Below are 23,564 nucleotides of genomic sequence, written 5' to 3'. Positions count from 1 at the left end.
GGGCAGCATGGGGGGGTGACAGGTCTGAGGAAGGACAGGTATCATTTCAGCTCTAGCTCACCGTGTGGCCTTGCATGACTTCTTCCATGTGTCTTAAAGGGACGCACTCTTAGGTGGCTCAGTCTTATGAAATATCTGAAATTTTCAGGCTAAGTGAGTTCCTCTGCCTCCCTGAAACCTGACAGGGAAGGCAGAGGAGACAGGGTCGGGTCCTGAGGACCAGCAGTGGGTGCTGGGGAGCCGGGGTGGATGCGAGGGTGAGGGGCACCTCCCGACAGACACAGCCAGATCAGCCGGGGGCAGCGCCGCCGAATAACTGCAGGCTCTACGTGCTTCCCAGGTGGAGCCCAAGTGGCCCTGGGTTCCTCATGGTTCCAGGGCGACCACGTTTCAGGGCCCACAAGTGATGGAAATTGGGGGAATATTATCTGCAGACTTTGTGCTGAAAATACATACCATGGGGTGCGGGAAGATTAACACCTGCGGTCTGTGGGAAACCATGGGCCTGGGGCCGAGCGTCCTGAATTCCAGTCCCCCACTTCCCAGGGTGGGCTGTGCTGCCTTGGTCAAGGCTCGGGACTCAGTTTCCCTATCCGTGACCGTGAGAGTTCTGACTCCCAGCCAGGCCCTCAGCGGGACAGCAGGGCCGCGGCCGCTCTCTGTCCCTCCCCCTTCTCCGGCCCCGGCCGTGGTGGTGGCGGCCCGGGAGGCCCCAGCGGGCTCCGGCGCCCCCTGCCGGCCGAGAAGGGCCATGCCGCGCCTGCGCCCGCGCGCCTAGAGGCGCTGGGAGGAGACCTGGGAGGGCGCAGGCCGCCGCCCCGGCCGGGCCACGCTGGGGGCACGATGATGTCAGCAGGGGAAAGGAAATGAGTCATCACTCCCCGGGACTGTGGGGCGGTCAGGAGCGAGTGTGGAGACGCGGCCACAGGAACCCAGGACAATGGCGGGAAGTAAGAGGAATGTGGGCTTGGCTGCAGCCGCGCGCCCCTGACCCCTGACCCCACAGCGGGGAGGAGGCTGGGGCGCAGGGCGGGCCCCGAGGGGTCGGACGGCGGCCAGAACTCGGGCGGGGTCGGATTGGGACGGGGCGGCTGGAAGAGGATGGGGACGCAGCCAAGCCCAGGGTGCCCGGCCTAAACAACAACCCGGGCCGTCTTTCTCACCAGGGATGTTTCCAAAACTTCAGCGGACCCCTCGGCAGTTCCTCCACTTCCCTTAAACTCTACGGAACCTTGGAATAATCCCGGGGGCTGATTAAAACCGGGATCCCCCGGCCCTACCCCGGAGATTCTGATTCAATAGGTCAAAACTGGGCCTCCATGAATTTGCATTTTTTAATTATTCTTTTTTATTGAGATGGGGTCTAACTATGTTGCCCAGGCTGGTCTCAAACTCCTAGACTCAAGCAATCCTCCCGCCTCAACCCCGCAAGGTGCTGGGATTACAGGCATGAGCCAGGATCCCAGCCAGAATTTGCATTTTTAACAAACTCCTAGTAGGGGGTGCTGGGCCAGGGTCCTCGGACCACTCTGAGTAGTGGCACCTTAGAACGAAGTCCAGCTACTTCGCGAGCCTAGGACCGTCCTCTGTCATGTGGTTCCTCCAGTCTCACCTGTCCCCACCTCCTACCCTTCATCAGTGTATTAGCAAGACCCAACTATCTGCATGTTGCGGTTCTCTCTGTGTGTTTGCACAGGCTATTTCCTTCGAGTGAAATGCCTTCTCTTCACTACACTGCTGCTCAAACTGTCTGACTTCTACCTGCCCTTTAAAATCTTGTCCATGGATGTGTCAAAGAGTATAATCAACAGAGTGAAAAAAGGAACCTATAGAATGGTAGAAAATATTTTCAAATCATAGATCTGATAAGGAATCGATATCCATAGTGTATAAAGAACTACAACTAGACCACAAAAAAATCAATCCTGATTCAAAAATGGGCAAGGACTTGAATAGACATTTCTCCAAAGAAAATAAACAAGTGGCCAAAAAGCACTTGGGAAGATGTTCAACATCACTAATCATTAGGGAAATGCAAAACTACTGAGGCCCCCACCATCCTGACTCTCTCTCCTTCCTTCCTTTAGAGGATGTGGCCTTCCAGATCAACCTCAACCCTACTCAGGGAGCTGCTTAGCTTCCTCGAGGGCCTGGAGTAGATGGCTTCCATCTTCTCTTTTGCCAACTGTGGAGGTTTTTAAGAGCAAACAGAAATTCAAGTGAATTGTCCTTCTACAGTTACGAAACTATTACAGCTACTTCTGATTATCCATTCAGGTTAAATCAGGCATCATTTCAGTCACCTCCAGGTATTAATGTGTATGATATAAATTAGAAAGTCAAGTCCTCCTAGGAGATGACACTTCTGTACAATCCTATTACATTTGCCATCTCTGTCTTCCTGTACTGCGTTGCTGTACTGTTTTATGTTGGTTACAGGAACCTATATCAGGGTAGTCCTAAACTTCCCCTGATTGGCTTTGTCATTACTCTTGTTGCCATCTTTTGTGATTGGCGAGCACTTCAAAAGCTCGCTTGGGCAAAAGCTCTTGCAGATATTAAAATAACTACTGGTCAAAATATTGTTCAGGAACTTCTGCTTGTAAGAAATCATGATGATGTGTTATTTTGGCTCTGTGACCAGCATGGGATTCCTAAATGTATCTGTGATCTTTGTCTTTCTGAATATGATACTTTGGAGGGGAAATGCTTGGTGTGTGTACAAGTATGAGGAGGCCAACTTACACAATCCATGAAATACTTCTGCTCCTCATAGCCAAGGAGGTATTCCACCTCCTGCTGGAATGTAATTAAAGGGAGAAATACACTGTATTAAATATATGTCTATATCATGACTCGTTGCCAACATCTTGAGGCACATTATTTGTTTCCAATAAAAGTAATGTGTGTTTTTTTTTTTTTTAAGCCACACAATGAGATATCACCTCACAGCCATCAGAATCGCTACTGTAAAACAAAAACAGAAAATAACAAGTGTGGACAAGAATGTGAAGAAATTGAAACCCTTGTGCAGTTGGAGGGAATGTAAAATGGTCCAGCCACTGTGGAAAACAGTGTCTTCATCTCTTTCCTGTTGCTATAACTGAACACCCGAGACTGGGTAAATTATAAAGAAAAGAATTTATTTCTTATAGTTCTGGAGGCTGGGAAGTCCTAGGTCAAGGGACTGCATCTGCTTGGCCTCTGGGGAAGGCCTCATGTCATAACATGGCAGAAGGCATCACGTGGGAAAGGGGTGCACTGAGAGCCAAACTGCCGTTAATAAACTCAGGCTGGGCACAGCGGCTCACGCCTGTAATCCCAGCACTTTGGGGGCGTCAAGGCTTGCAGATCGCTGAGGCCAGGAGTTCGAGACCATCCTGGCCAACGTGGTGAAACCTTGTCTCTACTAAAAATACAAAAATTAGCCAGGGGTGGTGGCAGGTGCCTGTAATCTCAGCTACTTGGGAGGCTGAGGAAGGAGGATCATTTGAACCCTGGAGGCAGAGACTGCAGTGAGCCAAGACTGTGCCACTGCACTCCAGCCTGGGTGACAGAGTGAGACTCTGTCTCAAATAATATAATATAATATAATATAATATAATATAATATAATATAATATAATACGGCACAAAGAATACTAAACAGACCTCTGTACTTGCCCACACAGGTTTAACAAATGTCAACATTTTGCCGTATTTGCTTTCTATTTCTCTTTTTTGGAAAAAAACAAAACAAAAAAACCCCCCAAAACTCTGATAAATCTAAAGCCCTCCCATTTTCCTTTGTATAGGTAACCAGTGTCCCAAGTTAGTGTAGATTCTTCTTGACCATATATATATACACATACATACGTACACATTTACTACAGAGGTATATACATATATAAAATATGGGGGCCCAGGAAGCGATCCTCCTGCCTCAGCCTCTGAAGTAGCTGAGATTACAGGTATAAGCTACCATGCCTGGCTAATTTTTGTATTTTTAGTAGAGATGGAGTTTCACCATGTTGGCCAGGCTAGTCTCGAATTCCTGGGCTCAAGTGATCCATGCACCTCAGCTTCCCAAAGTGTTGGGATTACATACACACATATAACACCTATATTAACAATATATGTACATATATACTATCATACTGTGTAAATCTCTTTGAAATTTGCTTTTTCACTCATTTTTGAGATTTACCCGTGTCAGTACATTGTAGATCTGATTTGTTAATTTAAAATGCTCTATAGTTTCCCATTGTTTGAATAAAACTGTTTATTTGTTCCCTTCCTAATGGACTGTTGGTTGTTTCCATTTTTGTTATTACACAGCACTGCAGTGAAAATTCTTGTATCGATGTGTGGGCGTTTTTTCCTTTTGAGACAGGGTATTGCTCTGTCACCCAGGCTGGAGTGCATTGGCACAATCACAGCTCACTGAAGCCTCAACATCCTAGGTTCAAGCAGTCCTCCCACCTCAGCCTCCCAAGTAGCTGAGACTACAGGCGCATGCCACCATACCCAGCTAAATTTTAAATTTTTTGTAGAGACAGGGGTCTTGCCATGTTGACCAGGAGGATGGTCTCAAACTCCTGGGCTCAAGTGATCCACCCGCCTCAGCCTCCCAAAGTGCTGGGATTACAGGCGTGAGCCACCGAGCCCGGCCTGTTTTGCTAGGCATATGGTTGCTAGATCACAGTGCATGCACATCTTCGACTTTTAGTAGCTATCGCTAAATTCCCCAAAGTTGATCTGAAACCAGTGGGGCGTGTCAGCAATGCTCCTAGCGTGCACACACCAGGCCGGGCTGTGACAGCCCTCGGGCTGGGCCCCAACCCCACTTCGAGATCCGAGCCGGGGCCGGGAGCAAGCAGAGGCCAAGCAATGGGAGTGGGCACCCCCACCTGCAAGGACAAGGCGAGCACCTTCCTGGTCCCCCAAAAGTGCAGAGAGGCCCGGGTCCACAGTCTGGACTTGGGCGGCTGCTGCCGCTCTCAGCTCCCGCCTGCTACGTGGAGCGTGATGCCCGGGCCGCACCCCTCGCGGCCTGGGGCAGGAGCTCCTGGTCCTCGCAGGGCCGGGGCCGGGTCTGGGTTTGGGGCAGGGGCGTCGTCTCCGCGAACCTACCCCCGTGGCCGCGGCACTCAGGAGTGGCCCGGAGTTCCCCTCGCCCGGTTCGCGGCACGGCCCGGGGCGGGGCGCCTCCGGGAGCGGATCGTGGGCCCGGGCCCAGCCTTCGGGAGTGTCAGGCCCGCGGTCACCCGGATGCGGGGCGGACCCCAGGGACGCGGCCCCGGGCGGCCCTGCGCAGAGTCTCCTCCGGAGGCGCAGGAACTCCGCACCCCTGGTAGGGCAGACGCCGCTCTCCCTTCCGGCGCTGGGCCCGGGAATGAGGCCCCAGCTTCGCCTCCTCCCAGCGGCCTCCCGGCAGCAGCAGCGGGAGAGAGCGGCGACGCGGGGCCAGGGTCCTGAGCCCGGGAGGCTCGGGCCTGGGGGCACGTCTCGCCCGGCCGCGCGAGGGTGGGAGCGGCGCAGTCGGTTGCCTCGGGGACGCGAGCACAGTGTACCCACCGTCGCCACTGCTGCTCCGGCAGCCGCTCCTGCCACCGCCGCCCGCGCCCCAGCGCTGCGGACGGCCCGCCGCTGCCATGAGCATATTAAATTAATACGTTAATATTAACATTACAGGTAGCCTCAAATTGGTTCATATCAGGTTTTGTCACAAAGTAAGTTTAAACCAGAACGGGCTGGGTGGCTCACGCCTGTCATCCCGGCACTTTGGGAGGCCCAGGCGGCAGATCACCTGAGGTCGGGAGTTCGAGACCAGCCTGGCCAACATAGCAAAACCCCTTCTCTACTAAATATACAAAAATTAGCCAGGTGTGGTGGAGGTTGCCAGGAGACTGAGGCAAGAGAATCTCTTGAACCCGGGAGGTAGAGAATGCAGTGAGCCGAAATCTCGCCACTGCACTCCAGCTGGGCAACAGAGCGAGACTCGTCTCATAAATAAATAAATAAATAAATAAATAAATAAATAAATAAGGGAGTTTAAACCAAATTTAGGGGAGCAAACTTAGTTTTCAGAGTTTTTCATTTTGGAATTGCAAATAAAGGATTTTAAGCTTCTACCAATTTATATTCCCACCAGCCACTTATGACTTCTCATTTCCCCATATCTTTGCCAATATGGTGTTATTAGGCTTTTTAATTTTTGCCAATCTGATGAGTGTGAAATGAAGTCTTTATTTTGATTTGAATTATCATAATTACTAGTGAGGTTGAGCATTTTTCATTTGTTTATGACAATTCTGGTTTCCTCTTCTGTGAATTTCCTGTTTCTCTTAAATTGTTCTTCTTTTATTGATGTATTCTGGACACAAACAAGTTGTAATGAATTGCCAATATCTTGCCTTTTCATATTTATGATTTCATCATAAAGAAGTTTAAAATTTCAAGGTAGTCAAATTCATCAACATTTTCCTTCATAAATTACGTCCTTCTTATCTTATTTAAGAAACCCACCCCTTTTCAAGTTCATGGTTGTATTTGCTTGCAGATTTTTTTTAAGTTTTAAAATTTGGCTTTTTATATTTAGTTTTAAAAAATATATCCGGAGTCTGTCTTTGTGTACAATGTGAGGAAGGAATCTAGTTTTATATTTTGCATCTGTTAGCCAGTTGTTCTGGTATCATGTACAAATTGGTGTCTTCTTTTCCCGCTGATGTGTAGTAAAACCGCCTCTGTCACAGTCCAAGTTCCCATCAATATGTGGCCCATCTCTGGGTCCTCTGTTCAGCCCCATGGTCTCTTTGTCTGTCTTGCTAATAATAATTCTTTATTATGGTAGGACAAGCCCCTCCCATCTTATTTCTCACTTTCTTCTTCAATAGTGTCCTAGCTAGTCTTGACCCTTTAGTCCTTTATTATATAAATTTTTTAAAAACTTGTCTATTTCCATAGAAAAACTAGTTGGACTTTTTTTTTTTTTTTTTTTTTTTTTTTGGAGACAGAGTCTCCCTCTGTCGCCCAGGCTGGAGTGCAATAGCGTGATCTCAGCTCACTGCAACCTCCGCCTCCCAGGTTCAAGCGATTCTCCTGCCTCAGCCTCCCAAGTAACTGGGATTACAGGCATGTACCACCACGCCCAGCTAATTTTTGTATTTTTAGCAGAGATGAGGTTTTGCCATGTTGGCCCACCTGGCTGGTCTCAAACTCCTGACCTCAGGTGATCCGCCTGCCTCAGCCTCCCAAAGTGCTGCGATTACAGGCATGAGCCACCACGCCTGGCCAGGACTTTTTTTTTTAAAACAAACTCTCAGATCACAAAAAACTGGTTGGATTTTGATGAGTATTGTCTTTGCATCACAATTTCCCTGTTAATAAGGAGGGATGAAAATACTTCTTTTGGCCGGGCGCGGTGGCTCAAGCCTGTAATCCCAGCACTTTGGGAGGCCGAGACGGGCGGATCACGAGGTCAGGAGATCGAAACCATCCTGGCTAACATGGTGAAACCCCGTCTCTATTAAGAAATACAAAAAAAACTAGCCGGGCGAGGTGGCCGGCGCCTGTAGTCCCAGCTACTCGGGAGGCTGAGGCCGGAGAATGGCGTGAACCCGGGAGGCGGAGCTTGCAGTGAGCTGAGATCCGGCCACTGCACTCCAGCCTGGGCGACAGAGCGAGACTCCGTCTCAAAAAAAAAAAAAAAAAAAAAAAGAAAATACTTCTTTTATTTTTTGACACATAGTCTGGCCCTGTCGCCCAGGCTGGAACACAGTGGTGAAATAATGGCTCACTGCAGCCTCAACCTCCCGGGCTCAAGCAATCCTCCCACCTCAGCCTCCTGAGTAGCTGGGACCACAGGCATGCGCCACCATGCCTGGCTAATTTTTGTATTTTTTGTTGTGACAGTGTTTCGCCCAGGCTGACCTCAAACTCTTGAGCCCAAGCAATCCACCTACCTCAGCCTCCCACAGTGCTGGGATTATAAGCATGAGCCACCGTACCCGGCCTGAAAATACTTTTTCTTTTCCCTCAAAGGAGAGAGGGCAGTCACACCCCACTTATTCTGAGGTTACATTTCAGCAAACTCCAAACTCTGGAAAACAAGAGAAAATAAGAATAAGGTCAAAACAGCCTCTGATAAGCTCTAGACACCTCAGAGCCTATGTGCTAAATCACACCCACTTTTGTCACAAGTGGTCTTCTCAGGCCTCCCTCAGAACCTGTTTATGTTAGTCACTGTTCTAGGAAACTTGATGGTCTGATTTCCTAGCCTACAGCAGATTTAAGGCAGCTGCAACTTAGAAGAAACATGGAGGAAAACATGCTGATAACTAACATCTGACAGAGATAGAAAAGTCCAACTACTTATCAAAACCAGCTGCAGGAACATGAGAGGGCAGCAGAGCAGGGCTGCTCACTTCTGAAACCTTTGGAGGCCCCACTGCACATATGATGGACAGAAGGCAGCTCTGTTCCACACAGTCATTCAGGAGCCAGGAGTTAACCCCTCCTTGTGGGTTCCGGGGCTGCTCTGGCTGTGCACATTCTAGGCAGAGTGGGAAGGTACAGTGAAGAAGTTCAAGTCCAGCATTTCCTCTTAGGCAAGTGACGGGGAAGATGCACCCACCTACTGCAATTTCATCCCATTGCTGAGAGGTTGGCACTAGGCCCTACCCAGCTGCACAAGGACTGCGAGATGTAGTCTTTGCTGGGCATATAAGGCCTTCTAGAGCATCGTAGTGATATAGGAGTTAAGAAGAAATTTCTAGCCGGACATGGTGGCTCATGCCTGTAATCCTAACACTTTGGGAGGTCGAGGAGGGTGGATCATGAGGTCAAGAGATCGAGACCATCCTGGGCAACATGGTGAAACCCTGTCTCTACTAAAAGTACAAAAATAGCTGGGCATGGTGGCGCGTGCCTGTAGTTCCAGCTACTTGGGAGGCTGAGGCAAGAGAATCGCTTGAACCCAGGAGGCGAAGGTTGCAGTGAGCCAAGATCGCACCACTGCACTCCAGCCTGGCAACAGAGCGAGACTCTGTCTCACAAAAAAAATAAAATAAAATAGAATAAAAGTAAAAGAAATTTCTTAGGCAGAGAATGAGGGCAAGGATGTCCTCGGTAAGGTTTTCTTTTTAATCAAAAGCAGCCCCAGATCATTTCTTTTTCTAACAAAGAGCAGCCTGTAAAATCGAGCTGCAGACGTAGATAAGCAAGCTGGAAACTTGCACGGGTGAATGCTGGCAGCTGTGCCTACAGGAAAATGCTACCTGGGGGCCAAAATGTCATGTTCAACTTTTCTTCCCTTTTCTTTGTCAACCACATGTACAGTAAGGAACAGACAACATGGCGCCAGCCAGATAGAGACTCCAACTGCATAATAAAAGATTAGGGTGGAATGGCCAGCTTTTTCACGCACTATGCAAACGTCACACCTGGCCCAACCAATCGCTCAGGCCCTATGTAAATCAGACACCACCTTCTCAATTTCGTCTGTAAAACCCCGCGCACCCCCACCCCGTGCTTTTCACCACAAAACCGGAAGATCCACTCGGGAGCCTCTCTCTCTGCAGGAAAGAAAGCTATTCTCTTCTCTTTCTTTCGCCTGTTTAACCTCCACTCTTAAAACTCACTTCTTGTGTGTCCGTGTCTTCAATTTCCCTGGCGTGAGACAAGAAACCTCGGGTATTTGCCCCAGATAGTGACGCCGCTTCAGCAGGACCTCAGCTTTGACTCTGAGTGACATGGGAGCCATCGGAGAGCTCTGAGTCCAGCCGTGACCTGATGTGATTTGTAAATGATCCCTCAGGTTGCTGTGTTGAGAAGGGGGAGAGGGTGCAGGTGGGGGCAGGGGCAAAAACAGGGACCCCCGTTGGGATAACCTGCTCTCTGAAGCTTTCCTGGCCCCTCCTCCCCTCAGGTGGAGCTGACCTCTTCCTCTGTTGTTCTCTAGGCTTCCACAACATTTCCCATAATTTAAACACTGACCGTTTACTTGTCTGTCTTCCTCCAGGTCAATATATCCACAACACCTGACCCAGAACAGGTGCTTGGCAAAGTATGTTTCCAGCATGTTCGATACAACTGAAATAACAGCTAGAACCCAGTATGCTTGTCAATGATCTTTTTTAAAAATGTATTTATTTTTTACAGACAGGGTCTTGTTTTGTTACCAGGCTGGTACAGTGGTGCCATCATAGCTCATTGTAACCTTGAACCCTCTTGAGGCTCAAGAGATCCTCCTGCCTCAGCCTCCCAAGTAACTAGGACTACAGACCATGCCACTATGCAGAGCAAATTTTAAAATCTTTTGTAGAGACAGGGTTTCGCTATGTTTCCCAAGCTGGTCTAGACCCCCTGGCATCAAGCAGCCCTCCCGCTGTGGCTTCCCAAAGTGCTGGGATTATGGGCATGTGCCACCGTGCCTGGCCAGGGATCCTTAACTGCAGGAGACAGAAACTAACTCTGGTTGTCTTTAAATAAAAAAGAAAACTTGGGAGATGCCCAAAACCCACAGGAAGTTTGGAGAACTAGGTCTGGACAAAGAACAGGAAGTAGCAGAGAGGTTCTTGGCAGTCAGGCTCTGTGCGGCTGTGGTGAACAAGTCAACTGCCTCTCCCACCTTGTTTCAAAGTCCTGGGAAGGGCTCTGACTGGAAGGGCTGGGGTCAGGTGTCGACGCTTTGGTCTCACTGGGGCAGGGAGAGGAAGAACTGGGGCAGGGGAAACCTTCAGAGACCCCTTTGGTTTCCATGATGGGAGGGCAAGGCTCCCTGATTTTGTGTCTCACCAAGACTGTGCTGGCAGGAGGCGGGCAATGGGAAGCAAGAGCAGAGAGCTGTGAGGGGGCCCAGTGCCAGCAAATGTCCATGACAATTTCCCAGGGCTGGAAAAGCACAGAGGCACGAGCTGGGAACTGGGAACTGGGGACTGTATAGGAGATGAGTCTTCCTTGTCTTTGCCTCCCCAGGGCTTAGCACAGCACCTAGTACTCAGATGCTCACCTGATGCTTATCCCATGAGTGGATGGATGGAGGGATGAGCTACAAAAACCCAAGGGCTGTGAGTATTACTCCTTCCTTCCTTCCTTCCTAGCCAGAGTCTTTCTGTGTAACCCAGGCTGGAGTGCAGTAGCATGATCCTGGCTCACTGCAACCTCTGCCTCCTGGGCTCAAACAATCCTCCCACCTCAGCCTCCTGGGTAGCTGGGACTACAGGCACATACCACCATGCTCAGCTAATTTTTTTTTTTTTTTTTTTTTTTAAATTTTTAGTAGAGGCAGGGTCTCACTGTATTGCCCAGGCTGAATATTTCTAGACAAGTGATTTTATGAATCAAAAGGAGATGAGATGGCAGCAGCCTCAATGAAGAGATGATTGCAAAAAAGAAAAAAAGACTTACCTCAGGGGACAAATTGTAGCACTGTTTCCAAAGGCCCCATTCATCTAGCTCTGAGAAGGATTAACATTTATTTAAATAAATTGGCCCCATGCAGTTTGGGCTGATTATGTTGGACACACTGGAGGGATTGGGCAGCGGGAGGTGGGCCAGCCTCCAGATTCTCTCAGGAAGCCATGGATCTGGCCCTGACATCCCATCCAGGAGTGGGCTCCAGCAGTCTGGGGAAGAACCAAGCAGGACGTTTTGACTACACGTGCCAAGAAGCCAGCATCTTCCAAGGAAATCCGCTGGGCTGGGCACCAACGAGTGTCACAATCCATGCATAGTGAGTTGAGGGGTTGGCCTTAGAACCTGCCTGGAGGTCATACAGCCCAGAGGTTTCCAAATGTGCTCTTGGAGCCTGTGAAGTCACAGAAGTGTCACAGGTGCATCCAGAAGTGAAGATAAGGAGGCAACCCCTGAGCTCCTCATCCCAGTTGCCTTCGACCAGAGCAGCAACACACTTTCCGGTTTTTCAAGGGAGATTCTTTTGAATAAAGAGTTCTGTGGGCCAGGTGCACCTGTAATCCCAGTACGCTGGGGAGGCCAAGGTGGGAGGATCACTTGAGACCAGCCTGGGCAACACAGCAAGACCCCGTCTCGAAAGAAAGAAAGAGAGAGAGAGAGAGAGAGACAGAGGGAGGGAGGGAAGAAGGAAGGAGAGAAAAGAGTTCTGTGTACAAAAAAAAAAAAAGTTTGGGATCTGCTTCAGTGTTTTCAGGAATATAGGTGGGAGGGACACAGAATTACTAGTTATGTGACCTTATTAAGCCTTGGTTTCCCCACCTATAAAATGTGGATAACATCAGAGGATTGTAGGCTGGTGCAGTGGCTCATGCCTGTAATCCCAACACTTTGGGAGGCCGAGGCAGGCGGATCACCTGAGGTCGGGAGTTTGAGACCAGTCTCACCAACATGGAGAAACCCCATCTCTACTAAAAATATAAAATTAGTCGGGCGTGGTGGGTGGCGCGTGCCTGTAATCCCAGCTACTTGGGAGGCTGAGGCAGGAGAATAGCTTGAACCCGGGAGGCAGAGGTTGCGGTGAGCCAAGATCACCCCGCTGCACTCCAGCCTGGGCAACAAGAGTGAAACTCTGTCTAAAAAAACAAAAACAAAAACACTCAGAGGATTGTGGGGAGATTAAATGGGATAATGTATGTGGCAGGATATTATTTTGAGACACTCACTGATGTTCGTTTTTCTCCCTGTATTTTCCCATTTCCTTTCCCGCATTCAAGCAGCATCGAGGGCAGGGGCAGAGTGAGTAGTACCCTAAAACTCTTTCTTAAAGTCCTGAACCCTTAGGGAACTGAGCTGTGTCTAGAAGCGAGAAAAAGTGAAGAGAAGATTTGTGCAAATGCTCAAGGCACCTTGGCCGGAAGTAGAGGGGAGACCAGACCCCACACTCCTCCAGAACCAGCAGGGTCTCCTGTCCCAGAAAGGAATGACAGATGGCAAGAGATCTGTGGCCCTGGAGCAGTTCTCGGGGAGGTAGTGAGATCCTCTAGGCTGACCACGTTGAAGTAACAAGAAAACATTGGCCCTGAAGGGGCTCTGGGGGTGCAGCAAGGACAGCGTCAGAGTGATGGTTTTCTGAGGACCAAATCCTACCACGTGATGTTGCACAAAGACCTCGGAACTAGGACATAAATCCTGGAAGAAGTTACATATTTAGGCCAGGTGGGGTGGTAATCCTAGCGGCATCTGAGGCAGGTGGATTGTTTGGGCCCAGGAGTTTGAGACCAGCCTGAGCAAGATGGTGAAACCCCATCTCTACTAAAAATACAAAAATTAGCTGGGTACAGTGGCATGAACCTGTCGTCCCAGCTACTCGGGAGGCTGCGGCCGGAGAAATGCTTGAACCCTGGAGGTGGAGGTTGCAGTGAGCCGAGATGGAACCACTGCACTCCAGCCTGGGCGACAGAGTGAAATCCTGTCTCCAAAAAATAAAGAAAGAAAGAAGTTACATATTTTTCCCCACCAGCCTAATGGCAAAGGAACTCCGAATCAGAAATGGGGCACAGGTACAGAAAAACAAGAAAGTTGTTCTGCTTGCCCACTGGAGCTGTCCCGACACTAAGCGAAGGCCTGCCATGTGTGTCTAAGGCCTGGAGCCAGCCCAGAGGCTGCACCTGCATCACTCAGCCCTCTCCCTGCTCGTCTCTGTGCCTCTTCAGTCCAATGCTTCCTCCTTCCCAGGCCCCATCTGTTCTGTAGTTTTCTCTTAACCTGGCTTCCTGGGAAGGGCTGCAGCCATGTTTGAGGAGCCCAGTAAAACACCCCCAAGGGCTGTTGCCTTCTTCCTCCGGGCTAACTGAATTCTTGCAGGGGCTGGGAAGAGGTGGGTGGGAGGACAGGGCAGGCTGATCTGGAGAGTCTGGCTTCCTGGGCCCCAGCCCAGCCCTCGGCAGAGCAATGTGACCTGATCCCACACTTGGCCAAGGCAGCTGCAGACATTTGCAAAGTGACAAAAGGAGAGGAGGGACCTAAGAAGAAAACAGCATTTGCACAGCACATGGAAGTGCCTGGAAATGTTTTCTGGACACATTATTCTTCTCTAGGGTGATTTTCAAGGCCAACCAAGCCTGGAGACTAAAGCTTCCAGAGGTGAGTCACTGGCCCAATGTGGCCACAGCGGCTTCCTCTCTGCAGTGTGTGTGTGAGTGAAACTGCCTTTGCAAAGACTGTAACATTGAGAAAATTATGGCAGTGAAAGAGATCTAATCTAACCCATCCCCATCTTGCATTTGCCTTAATCATTCCTGGGCTTAGGCTAAGCTAACTTTGGGAGACATTTAGATTATCGTTTATTTATTTGTTTGTTTGTTTGTTTATTTATTTAGAGGCAGGGTCTCTCTCTGTTGCCCAGGCTGGGGTCCAGTGGTGCAATCTCAGCTCACTGCAACCTCCGCCTCCCAGGTTCAAGTGATTCTCATGCCTCAGCCTCCCAAGTAGCTGAGACAGGTCCGTGCCACTACACTCAGCTAATTTTATTGCATTTTTAGTAGAGATGGGGTTTGCCCTGTTGCCCAGGCTAGTCTTGAATTCCTGGCCTCAAGTGACCCACCCACCTTGGCCTCCGAGTGTGATGGGATTACAGGCATGAACTACAGCACCCTGCCAAGGTTATAGTTTAAATTATACTAGGCCTTCCCCAAAAGTCAACTGCCTTTTAAAGCTGATGAAGGGCCATTAGACTAGGGGGAGAAGAGGAACCTGATTTCTGATAAGGCGTAGCCATTATTCCAGAGGGATCCTGCAGATAACATCACTATTGTAGACTGACCTTTTGAGATATCTTTTCAGATATTTTTGCGTGTCTGACACCCATGGCTCCACCTGGACCTGAAGGCTCCTGTGACCCCACCCAGGAGTGACTCAGTTCAAGACAACAGCTTTGACCCCCTCTGATTTCATCTCCACTCCAACCAATCAGCAGCAAGCACCCATTGCCTGGCCACCCCCACCCTTTACCCAAACTGCCTTTGAGCCTTGGAGGAGATTGGTTTGAGTGTGGCGTGGCTGGCTACAAGTCAATTAAATTCTTTCCTTACTGCTATGGCGTGTTCTTTATTTGTGCAGCAGGAAGGAAGAACCTATCAGTTACATAAGCATGTGTGTATATGAGTATATGTATGTATTGTGTATGTGTGAATGTATGTGTGTATATAGGATGTGTTTGTCTATGTGTGTATAGGAATGTGTGTGTGTGTGTGTGTGTGTGTCTATTTCAGGACAGGGGCTCTCCCTAGATCTTTAGAGCCAGTAGGACATCATTTAGCAATCCCCCAAATCCAATCACTCCTTTTTAGAGATGTTAAAACCAAGGCCCAAGGGACACGACCTGCCTGAAATCGCACCTTTCTCCAGTGACAAAGGAGGAAGTGGCCTGGGAGTCAGAAATGGTCTCACCTGCACCCCAACTCTTGGCCCTTCTTGCTTGGTAGAGGTCATTCTCTCTTGACAGCACAGCCGCTTGATGAAAATAGAGCAGTTAGCATGTCCAGCACTAGCCCACTCTGAGCCAAGCCCTGTGCTTTCTTTGTACCTGACATAGGTTATGTCATTCAATGTACCCCTCACAGTGATCTCTCAAAATAGACATTTTGATGTACATTTCACAGAGGTGGAAACCGAAGCTGGCCGGGTAAGTTTCATTTCCCACAGCCTGCTGACTTGTTCTATTTATGTAGTCATGATTGACATTTTTGAGGACATACTATGTGCCAGGCACTGTTCTAAGCACTTGGTACATGTTAGCTTCTTTTGTCCTCATCATAGCAGGTACTATGACCACCCTATGTTACAAATCAGGTCCCTAAGGCACAAAGTTTAAGTAATTGCTCAAGGTAAATCAGCAAGTAGAGGTAAGAAATCTAAAGGCAGTGAGGGAGGGGACCAGTGAGACCAGAAGGGAGGAAAGCCCTAGAAGTCTGAGTTAACCGCAGTGGGCAACTGGGGCTCACCCCCACCAGGGACGGCTGTGAGCCTGGGTCAAACACACTTCGAGGGTATTTAGCTGAGGGACTGTGAGTAGCCCCGTTTTTCTAAGAGACGGTTATTTTTTCTCTCTTCTCTTTCTCCTGTTCCCCAGTTTCCCACTTCCTACTCATTCCTTTAGACATGCAAATACAACCTTTTACCTCACCTTTCAGCAGATGTTCTCTACAAGGCAAGTTCATTTAACTTTGTGCTCCAAGATGGATCTCTCCTAGAGAGTTACGTTGATTTGCAAACCAAAGCCTGCCCATCAGGGAACTCTTATCCTCCACCTGGTTGCCTCAGAACTTTCGCTCACCAAGAGGCTGCCTTGAGAGATAACAGCCAATTTCCGTAAGACTCCCTCCCACCTGGGGATTTCTCAGCCTAGTCCTGCTCACGAAGTCTCTAGCAGTCACCTGTTCAACTGCCCAGTAGCTAAGATACCAGAGCTAACGTGCAGACCCCCACTTGCTCACTTCTTCCCCTGCCTTTTAAAAGTGCCTGCTTTCTGCTCCAAAAGTAAAGCAGTATATTTAAAGGCGGGACACCTGTACTCCTTCCCCTAAGCTAGCTTTGGACTAATTTATACCAGGCATTTATTTATTTATTTATTTATTTATTTATTTATTTATTTACTTGAGACAGGGTCTGGCTTTGTCACCCAGGCTGGAGTGCAGTAGCAGGATCTCGGCTCACTGCAACCTCTGCCTCCTGGGTTCAAGTGGTCCTCCCACCTCAGCCTCCTAAGTAGCTAAGACCACAGGTGGGGTTGGGTTACCTGGCTAAGTTTTGCATTTTTCTGTAGAAACGGGTTTTCCCCATGTTGCCCAGGCAGGTCTCAAACTCCTGAGCTCAAGCGATCTGCCACCCTCAGCCTCCCAAAGTGCTGGGATTACAGGCATGAGCCACGGCCTCCAGCCTAGGTGACACAGTGAGACCCCATCTCAAAAAAAAAAAAAAAAAAAAAAAAAAAAAATTGGACTCCGCAAACTAACCTGCCATTCGGTTACAGGACGAGGAAGTGCCTTGGAACTGCCCCTATGTGAACGAGTGCTGGTTATCCAGGAAATGTCATTAGGCAGAGATGTAGGAAGCCACCTTCCTAAAGGTGCTGTCTGCAGGTGACTTCAGGTGGCCAAGGAGATACAGGCAGGGCAGCATTTGCTACCATGTATTAGCCCTGACACTTGGTTCTCAACAAATGCTTATTTTCTTCCCTTCTCTCTACAGAACATTTTCTTTGGACCCAGATATTCCTGGAAATCAATAAAGCTGGTTTTATTATGTGTATGGCAAAAATGTCGTTTGCTTTTATACCACCATATGTTTTTCTTTTTTTTTTTTTTTTGAGACAGGGCCTCACTCTGTCACCCAGGCTGGAGTACAGTGGCACAATCTAGGCTCACTGCAGCCTTGAACTGCTGGGCTCAAATGATCCTCCCACCTCTGCCTCCCGAGTAGCAGGGACTACAGACATGTGCCACCATACTTGGCTATTTTTTGTATTAAAAAAAAAAACTGGGCCGGGCGCGGTGGCTCAAGCCTGTAATCCCAGCACTTTGGGAGGCCGAGACGGGTGGATCACGAGGTCAGGAGATCGAGACCATCCTGGCTAACACGGTGAAACCCCATCTCTACTAAAAAATACAAAAAACTAGCCGGGCGAGGTGGCGGGCGCCTGTAGTCCCAGCTACTCAGGAGGCTGAGGCAGGAGAATGGCGTAAACCCGGGAGGTGGAGCTTGCAGTGAGCTGAGATCCGGCCACTGCACCCCAGCCTGGGCGACAGAGCAAGACTCCGTCTCAAAAAAAAAAAAAAAAAACTGGAGGCCTGTCCTGGTGGCTCACACCTGTAATCCCAACACTTTGGGAGGCTGAGGCGGGCGGATCGCCTGAGGTCAGGAGTTCAAGACCAGCCTGGCCAACATGGTCAAACCCCATATCTACTAAAAATACAAAAATTAGCCGGGTGTGGTGGCGCATGCCTGTAATCCTGGCTACTTGGGAGGCTGAGGCAGGAGAATCGCCTGAACCTGGGAGGTGGAGGTTGCATGCAGTGAGCCGAGATTGCACCACTGCACTCCACACTCTAGCCTGGGCAATAGAGTAAGACTCCATTTAAAAAAAAAAAAATTAAAATAATTTTTAAAAACAAATAGGTAGGATCTCACTATGTTGTCCAGGCTAGTCTTAAACTCCTGAGCTCAAGCAATCCACCTGCCTTGGCCTCCAAAGTGCTGGGATTAAAGGTGTGAGGCACCACGCCTGGCCCTGGCTAATTTTTGTATTTTTTGTAGAGACTAGGTTTTTGTCATGTTGCCCAGGCTGGTCTCAAACTCCTGGGCTCCGGCAGTCTGACCACCTCGGCCTCCCAAAGTTCTGGAATTACAGGCATTAGCCAGAAATGTTCATATAAAAAAATCTTGGCCGGGCGTGGTGGCTCAAGCCTGTAATCCCAGCACTTTGGGAGGCCGAGGCGGGTGGATCACGAGGTCAGGAGATCGAGACCATTCTGGCTAACATGGTGAAACCCCGTCTCTACTAAAAATACAAAAAACTAGCCGGGCGCGGTGGCGGGCGCCTGTAGTCCCAGCTACTCGGAGGCTGAGGCAGGAAAATGGCGTGAACCTGGGAGGCGGAGCTTGCAGTGAGCCGAGATCGCGCCACTGCACTCCAGCCTGGGTGACACAGCGCGAGACTCCGTCTCAAAAAAAAATAAAATAAAATAAAAATAAAAATAAAAAAATCTCACAAATGAGAAAATCTGCTTTGTCAGGTTGCTACCTAATTATTACTTCCTCAACAAATGTTCATAGCAGCACTATTCACAACAGTCAAAGGGTGGAAGCAACCCAAATGTCCATCAGTGGATGAATGGATAAACCAATTGTGGTCTGTCCATACAATGGAACATTATTTGGCCTTGGAAAGGAATGAAATATTCATACTACCACATGGATGAACCTTGAAAACATTATGCTAAGTGAAAGAAACCAGGCACAGAAGGTCACATACTGTATGACTCCACCTATATGAAATATCCAGAATAGGCAAATCCACAGGAACAGAAAGTAGACTTGTGGTTGCCAGGCTGTAAGGAGAGAGGAATGCAGTGTGACTGTATAATGAGTGTGGCTCTCTTTTGGGGGTGATGGAAACGCTTTGGATCTAGATAGACGTGATGACTGCATATCATTATGAATATACTAAATGCCACTGAATTGTTCACTTTGTTATTTATTTATTTAGAGACAGAGCCTTGCTCTGTCACCCAGGCTGGAGTGCAGCGGCTCAATCTTGGCTCACTGCAACCTCCGCCTCCCGGGTTCTTTCTTTCTTTCTTTTTTTTTAAGGCAGGGTCTCATTCTGCTACCCAGTCTAGAACACAGCGGCATAATCATAGTTCACTGAGCGTCAACCTCCTGGGCTCAAGTGATCCTCCTGCCTCAGCCTCCCCAGTAACTGGTACTACAGGCATGCACCACCATGCCCAGCTAGTTTTCGTATTTTTAGTAGAGACGGGGTTTTGCCATGTTGGACCGGCTGGTCTTGAACTCCTGACCTCAAGTGATCCTCCTGCCTCAGCCTCCCAAAGTGCTGGGATGACTCGTGAGCCACCATGCCCAGCCGACATAACATTTTTTATTTAACGAAACTTCTACTGTCGAACACTTAAGTTGGCTTGTTTGAAACAGTAGATAATATTGCAGTCCATATCCTTGTAAAAAATATTTGAGCATATGGCAGATGATTTTCTTAGAAAAGTGTCCCAAGGTGGACTTACCGCATGTCCTGATTAATCTCTGTGTCCCCAGATACTCTTTGCAGCCTCCCCTACCTTTCTCTGTGCCCTGGGAGACTGAGCCAGCCCTAAGCATTGAACCACTTACTTCCCCTGGCCACTTTGAATAAGGTTCAGCCATCAAGAGGCAACAGCAAGGGGGACAGGTGACAGGATGGGAGGGGGTATGTATTTGTCCTGCTCCCTCCCTGCTTTGCTGTGGTTCTGGCAGTGGCTGCAGCCCTAGGCCTGTAACTTGGGTGCGGCCGACCCTCTCCGAACGAACTGTCTGGGGTGCTAATGGAGTCCTGCTGTTGCACAAGCTTCAACTTCCCCTCTTGGTTCCCTTCACCCGGCCCATGTCTCTGTAAATAATAACTTCACTACAACATCTCTTCAAAATCCCAGCTGGGTATGGAGATTAGAGGGTCTTTCTAGAACACCTGCTAATATGAACAAGTTCTCCTTTGCTGGCCATTTTTTTCAGTGTTCTTGGTTGTCCCAACTTGTCTATGACCTTTAGATTCACTATGTAAAATTCCCCAAAAATATCATATTGGAATTTTTATTATTAATACAATTGCACAAAACTGGCCATGTGCAGTGGCTCATACCTATAATCCCAGCACTTTGGGAGACCGAGGTGGGAGAATCGCTCGAGTACAAGAGTTTGAGACCAGGCTGGGCACAATGGCTCACGCCTTTAATCCTAGCACTTTGGGAGGCCGAGGTGGGCAGATTGGCTGAGCTCAGGAGTTTGAGACTAGCCTGGACAACATGGCAAAATTCCGTCTCTACTAAAAAACAAAAAATTAGTTGGGCATGGTGGTGCACACCTGTAATCCCAGCTACTCGGGAGGCTGAGGCATGAGAATTGCTTGAACTGGGGAGCTGGAGGTTGCAATGAGCCAAGATCACACCACTGCACTCCAGCCTGGGGGACAGAGTGAGACTCTTTCCAGAAAAAATAATAATAATAATTTGAGACTAACCTGGGCAACACAGCAAGACACTATCTCTACAAAAAAATTAAAAATACATAAATTAGCTGGGCGTAGTGGCATGCACCTGTAGTCCTAGCTACTTGGGAGGCTGAGGTGGGAGGATCACAGGAGCTCAAGAGTTTGGGGTTACAGTGAGCCATGAGCACACCACTGCACTCCAGCCTGGGCAACACAGCAAGAGGCTGTCTCTAATTTTTTAAAAAATAAAAAAAAAAATGCTATAAAAAATAATCACACAAAACTTATATATTAATTTGGCCAGAACCGGCATCTTTCCATTCACAAGTGTCACATGCCTTTCCACGTATGTAAACTTTATTTAAAACCTCTTAGTTAAGTTTTTGTTGTTTATAGGACATGCACATTTTGTGTCAAGCTTATATCTAGGTATTTTATAAATGACCATGAAAAAATTCACTTTCAAGCATTAAAGAAATGCAAATTATGAGAGAACAATGAGATGGTATTTTTGCCTTTCAAATTGGGATGTAGTTTTACAAACAATACTCAACCTCAGAACGGTGTAGTTTAAAGGGCATTCTCACATGCTTTTGGGAGGATGTGCTTTAGTCTATGAACATTCTGGAGGAAGGTTTGACATTTTGTATAACAAGAATTTAAAATGTTGGCCAGGTGTGGTGGCTCATGCCTGTAATTCCAACACTTTAGGAGGCTGAGGCAAGACGACTGCTTGAGCCCAGGAGTTCAAAGCCAGCCTGGGCAACACAGCCAGACCACATCTCTATTAAAAATAAATAATAATAAATTTAAAGAAAGAACTTAAAATGTTTATGTCCTTTTAATTGAAATCTTTCCTCTCCAGTTTTCCTGTGCAGATGCTTCATTCAAGCCTGCTTTTAGTTGGAGCTTAAAAACAATGTGAATAAATGTCCTAAATCCATAATTAGTGGCCTAATATGATTTTTTTTTTTAAAGAAGTCCATATCCTTTGGCTTAATGTATAAGGTCAGGGTCCTGGCCAGAAATAGGCCCGAGCATTTAGTTTATAATTAAGGTGATATTTCAAACCAGTGAGGAAATATTCTACTAAAAGAGAAAGGCTGAGCTGGGCATGGTGGCCCATGTCTGTAATCCCAGCACTTTGGGAGGCCGAGGCGGGTGGATCACTTGATGTCAGGAATTCAACACCAGCCTGGTCAACGTGGTGGAAACCCATCTCTACTAAGAATGCAAAACTTACCTGGGCATGGTGGCACGCGTCTATAATCCCAGCTACTGGGAAGGCTGAGCCAGGAGAATCGAGGTTGCAGTAAGCAGAGATTGTGCCACTGCACTCCAGCCTGGGAGACAAAACCAAGACTGTCTGAAAACAAACAAACAAACAAAAGAGAGAGAGAGAAAGGCCGAACAATGACATATGAAAAGTTGAATATTCAGAAAAAAAATAAGTTTAGATCTTTATCTTCCACTTTATATCAAAATTAGTCCCAGGTGGATTTAAAAGCTAAATGAAGGAGTAAGAGGAAATGGAGGGAGGGAAGGGGCGAAGAGGAGGAGAAAAGAAAAAATATAGATCTGAAATGTCTGTGTGATACTCAGATGGGAGCAGTTTTACAATTAAAAAAAAAAACAAAGGGAGAAAGAATAAAGGAAAACATCAAGGCCAGGAGTAGTGGCTCAAGCCTGTAATCCCAGCACTTTGGGAGGCCCAAGGCAGGCAGATTGCTTGAGCCCAGGAGTTCAAGACCAGCCTGGGCAACATAGCGACACCTCCTCTCTACAAAAGTTACAAAAATTAGCCGGGCGTAGTGGTGTGCACCTATGGTTCCAGCTACTAAGGAGGCTAACTAAGGTGGGAGGATGGCTTGAGCTGGGAGGCGGAGGTTGCAGGGAGCCAAGATCATGCCACTGTACTCCAGCCTGGGTGACAGAGTGAGACTCTGTCTCAAAAATAAAAAAAGAAAGGAAAAGAAAAATATCAAAAGGTCATCCCACATCAAAACGTCGTGTGGTGTATGAAATATCACCAAAAACAAAATTAGAAGGTAAAATTCTAAGCTTAGAAAAATATTTGCAACACATTTGACAGAACTGATATTTTTTAACTGCTTCTGTACATTAACAAGAGAAAAAATAGAAAATGGAAAAGCAGACCAAAGATATGAATAGGCAACTCACAAAAGGAGTAAGTCAGATGTTCCAATCTAATTTTAAAATGTAGCAGACACGTGGTCTTGGAGACGCAACAAGCAGGGCGGCTGACCAGGCTTTCGGCAGGAAAGGCATTCACCCCTTCTCCAGCTGCGGGGCGGGGCCCCAGGTCCCTCTCTAGAGGGGTCTCCAGGGAGCGGAGCTCTGGGATACCGTTTCCCGGGGCGTGTGGGAGGGGTTGGAGCATTTCCTAGGGCTGAGCCCACTTGCCCTCTAGGGGTTGGCGGTTCCTCCCCCTTTCTTCCCCGCGACAGGGCTGGACTCCGAGGGGCGGGCGCTGACGCTTCCAATGGCACCGCAGCTCGTGGGGAGCTCGGGCGCTGCCTCTCGGGCGGCTTCCCCAGCCCTCGCGGCTCGCGGCCACCGGAGGGCGGTGTTGTCCGGGAGACGCCGGAGCTGGGGGCTCACAAAGGCCCCTTTCTCCTCCGCCGGAGATGAGTCATAGCCCAGGCAGGGTCGGAAGAGCAGCTGCTCCAGGGCGACTGCAGAGCCACGCCTCCGAGTCACCCTGGGCGCCCGCGCCAGCCGTGTCTGCTTCTCCTTGGGTTTGGCAGGCCACAGGCAAAACTGGGTCAGGCCGGTGGCCTAGTTCGCTGGTTCACAGCGTGAACGCCGGCAGGAGGTGACTAGGAAGGGCATCTCGACTTACTGTCTGGCTCATTCATGTGACAAATATCTGAAGAGCCCCTACTAAGTGC

General features: G+C 48.6%; 2 long non-coding RNA genes and 1 pseudogene across 4 annotated transcripts; 2 read left to right on the top strand and 1 right to left on the bottom strand.

Annotated features, from left to right (window-relative positions):
* Positions 1–740: 740 nt before the first annotated feature.
* On the top strand, positions 741–14,981 carry LOC126938752 (uncharacterized). 3 transcript variants are annotated; one of them, XR_007720166.1, is made up of 4 exons: positions 741–950; positions 10,956–11,047; positions 12,671–14,036; positions 14,736–14,981. It is a non-coding gene; the product is annotated as an uncharacterized LOC126938752 (long non-coding RNA). The 3 variants fall into 3 exon arrangements; XR_007720165.1 differs by having other exon boundaries at positions 12,668–14,036; XR_007720164.1 differs by lacking the exon at positions 12,671–14,036 and having other exon boundaries at positions 759–950; positions 14,736–14,976.
* Positions 2,320–2,898, top strand: LOC126938744 (synaptophysin-like protein 1; annotated as a pseudogene).
* On the bottom strand, positions 7,704–23,236 carry LOC126938753 (uncharacterized). The gene is made up of 4 exons (XR_007720167.1): positions 22,834–23,236; positions 21,896–21,995; positions 15,342–15,404; positions 7,704–8,079 (listed from the first exon to the last, which is right to left on the bottom strand). It is a non-coding gene; the product is annotated as an uncharacterized LOC126938753 (long non-coding RNA).
* Positions 23,237–23,564: the final 328 nt, after the last annotated feature.

This window comes from Macaca thibetana, chromosome 16 (assembly GCF_024542745.1).
Source record: "Macaca thibetana thibetana isolate TM-01 chromosome 16, ASM2454274v1, whole genome shotgun sequence".
Taxonomy (NCBI): Eukaryota; Metazoa; Chordata; class Mammalia; order Primates; family Cercopithecidae; genus Macaca; species Macaca thibetana.
Note: the sequence above shows the minus strand (reverse complement) of the source record. Positions and strands in the feature narration are given on the sequence as shown.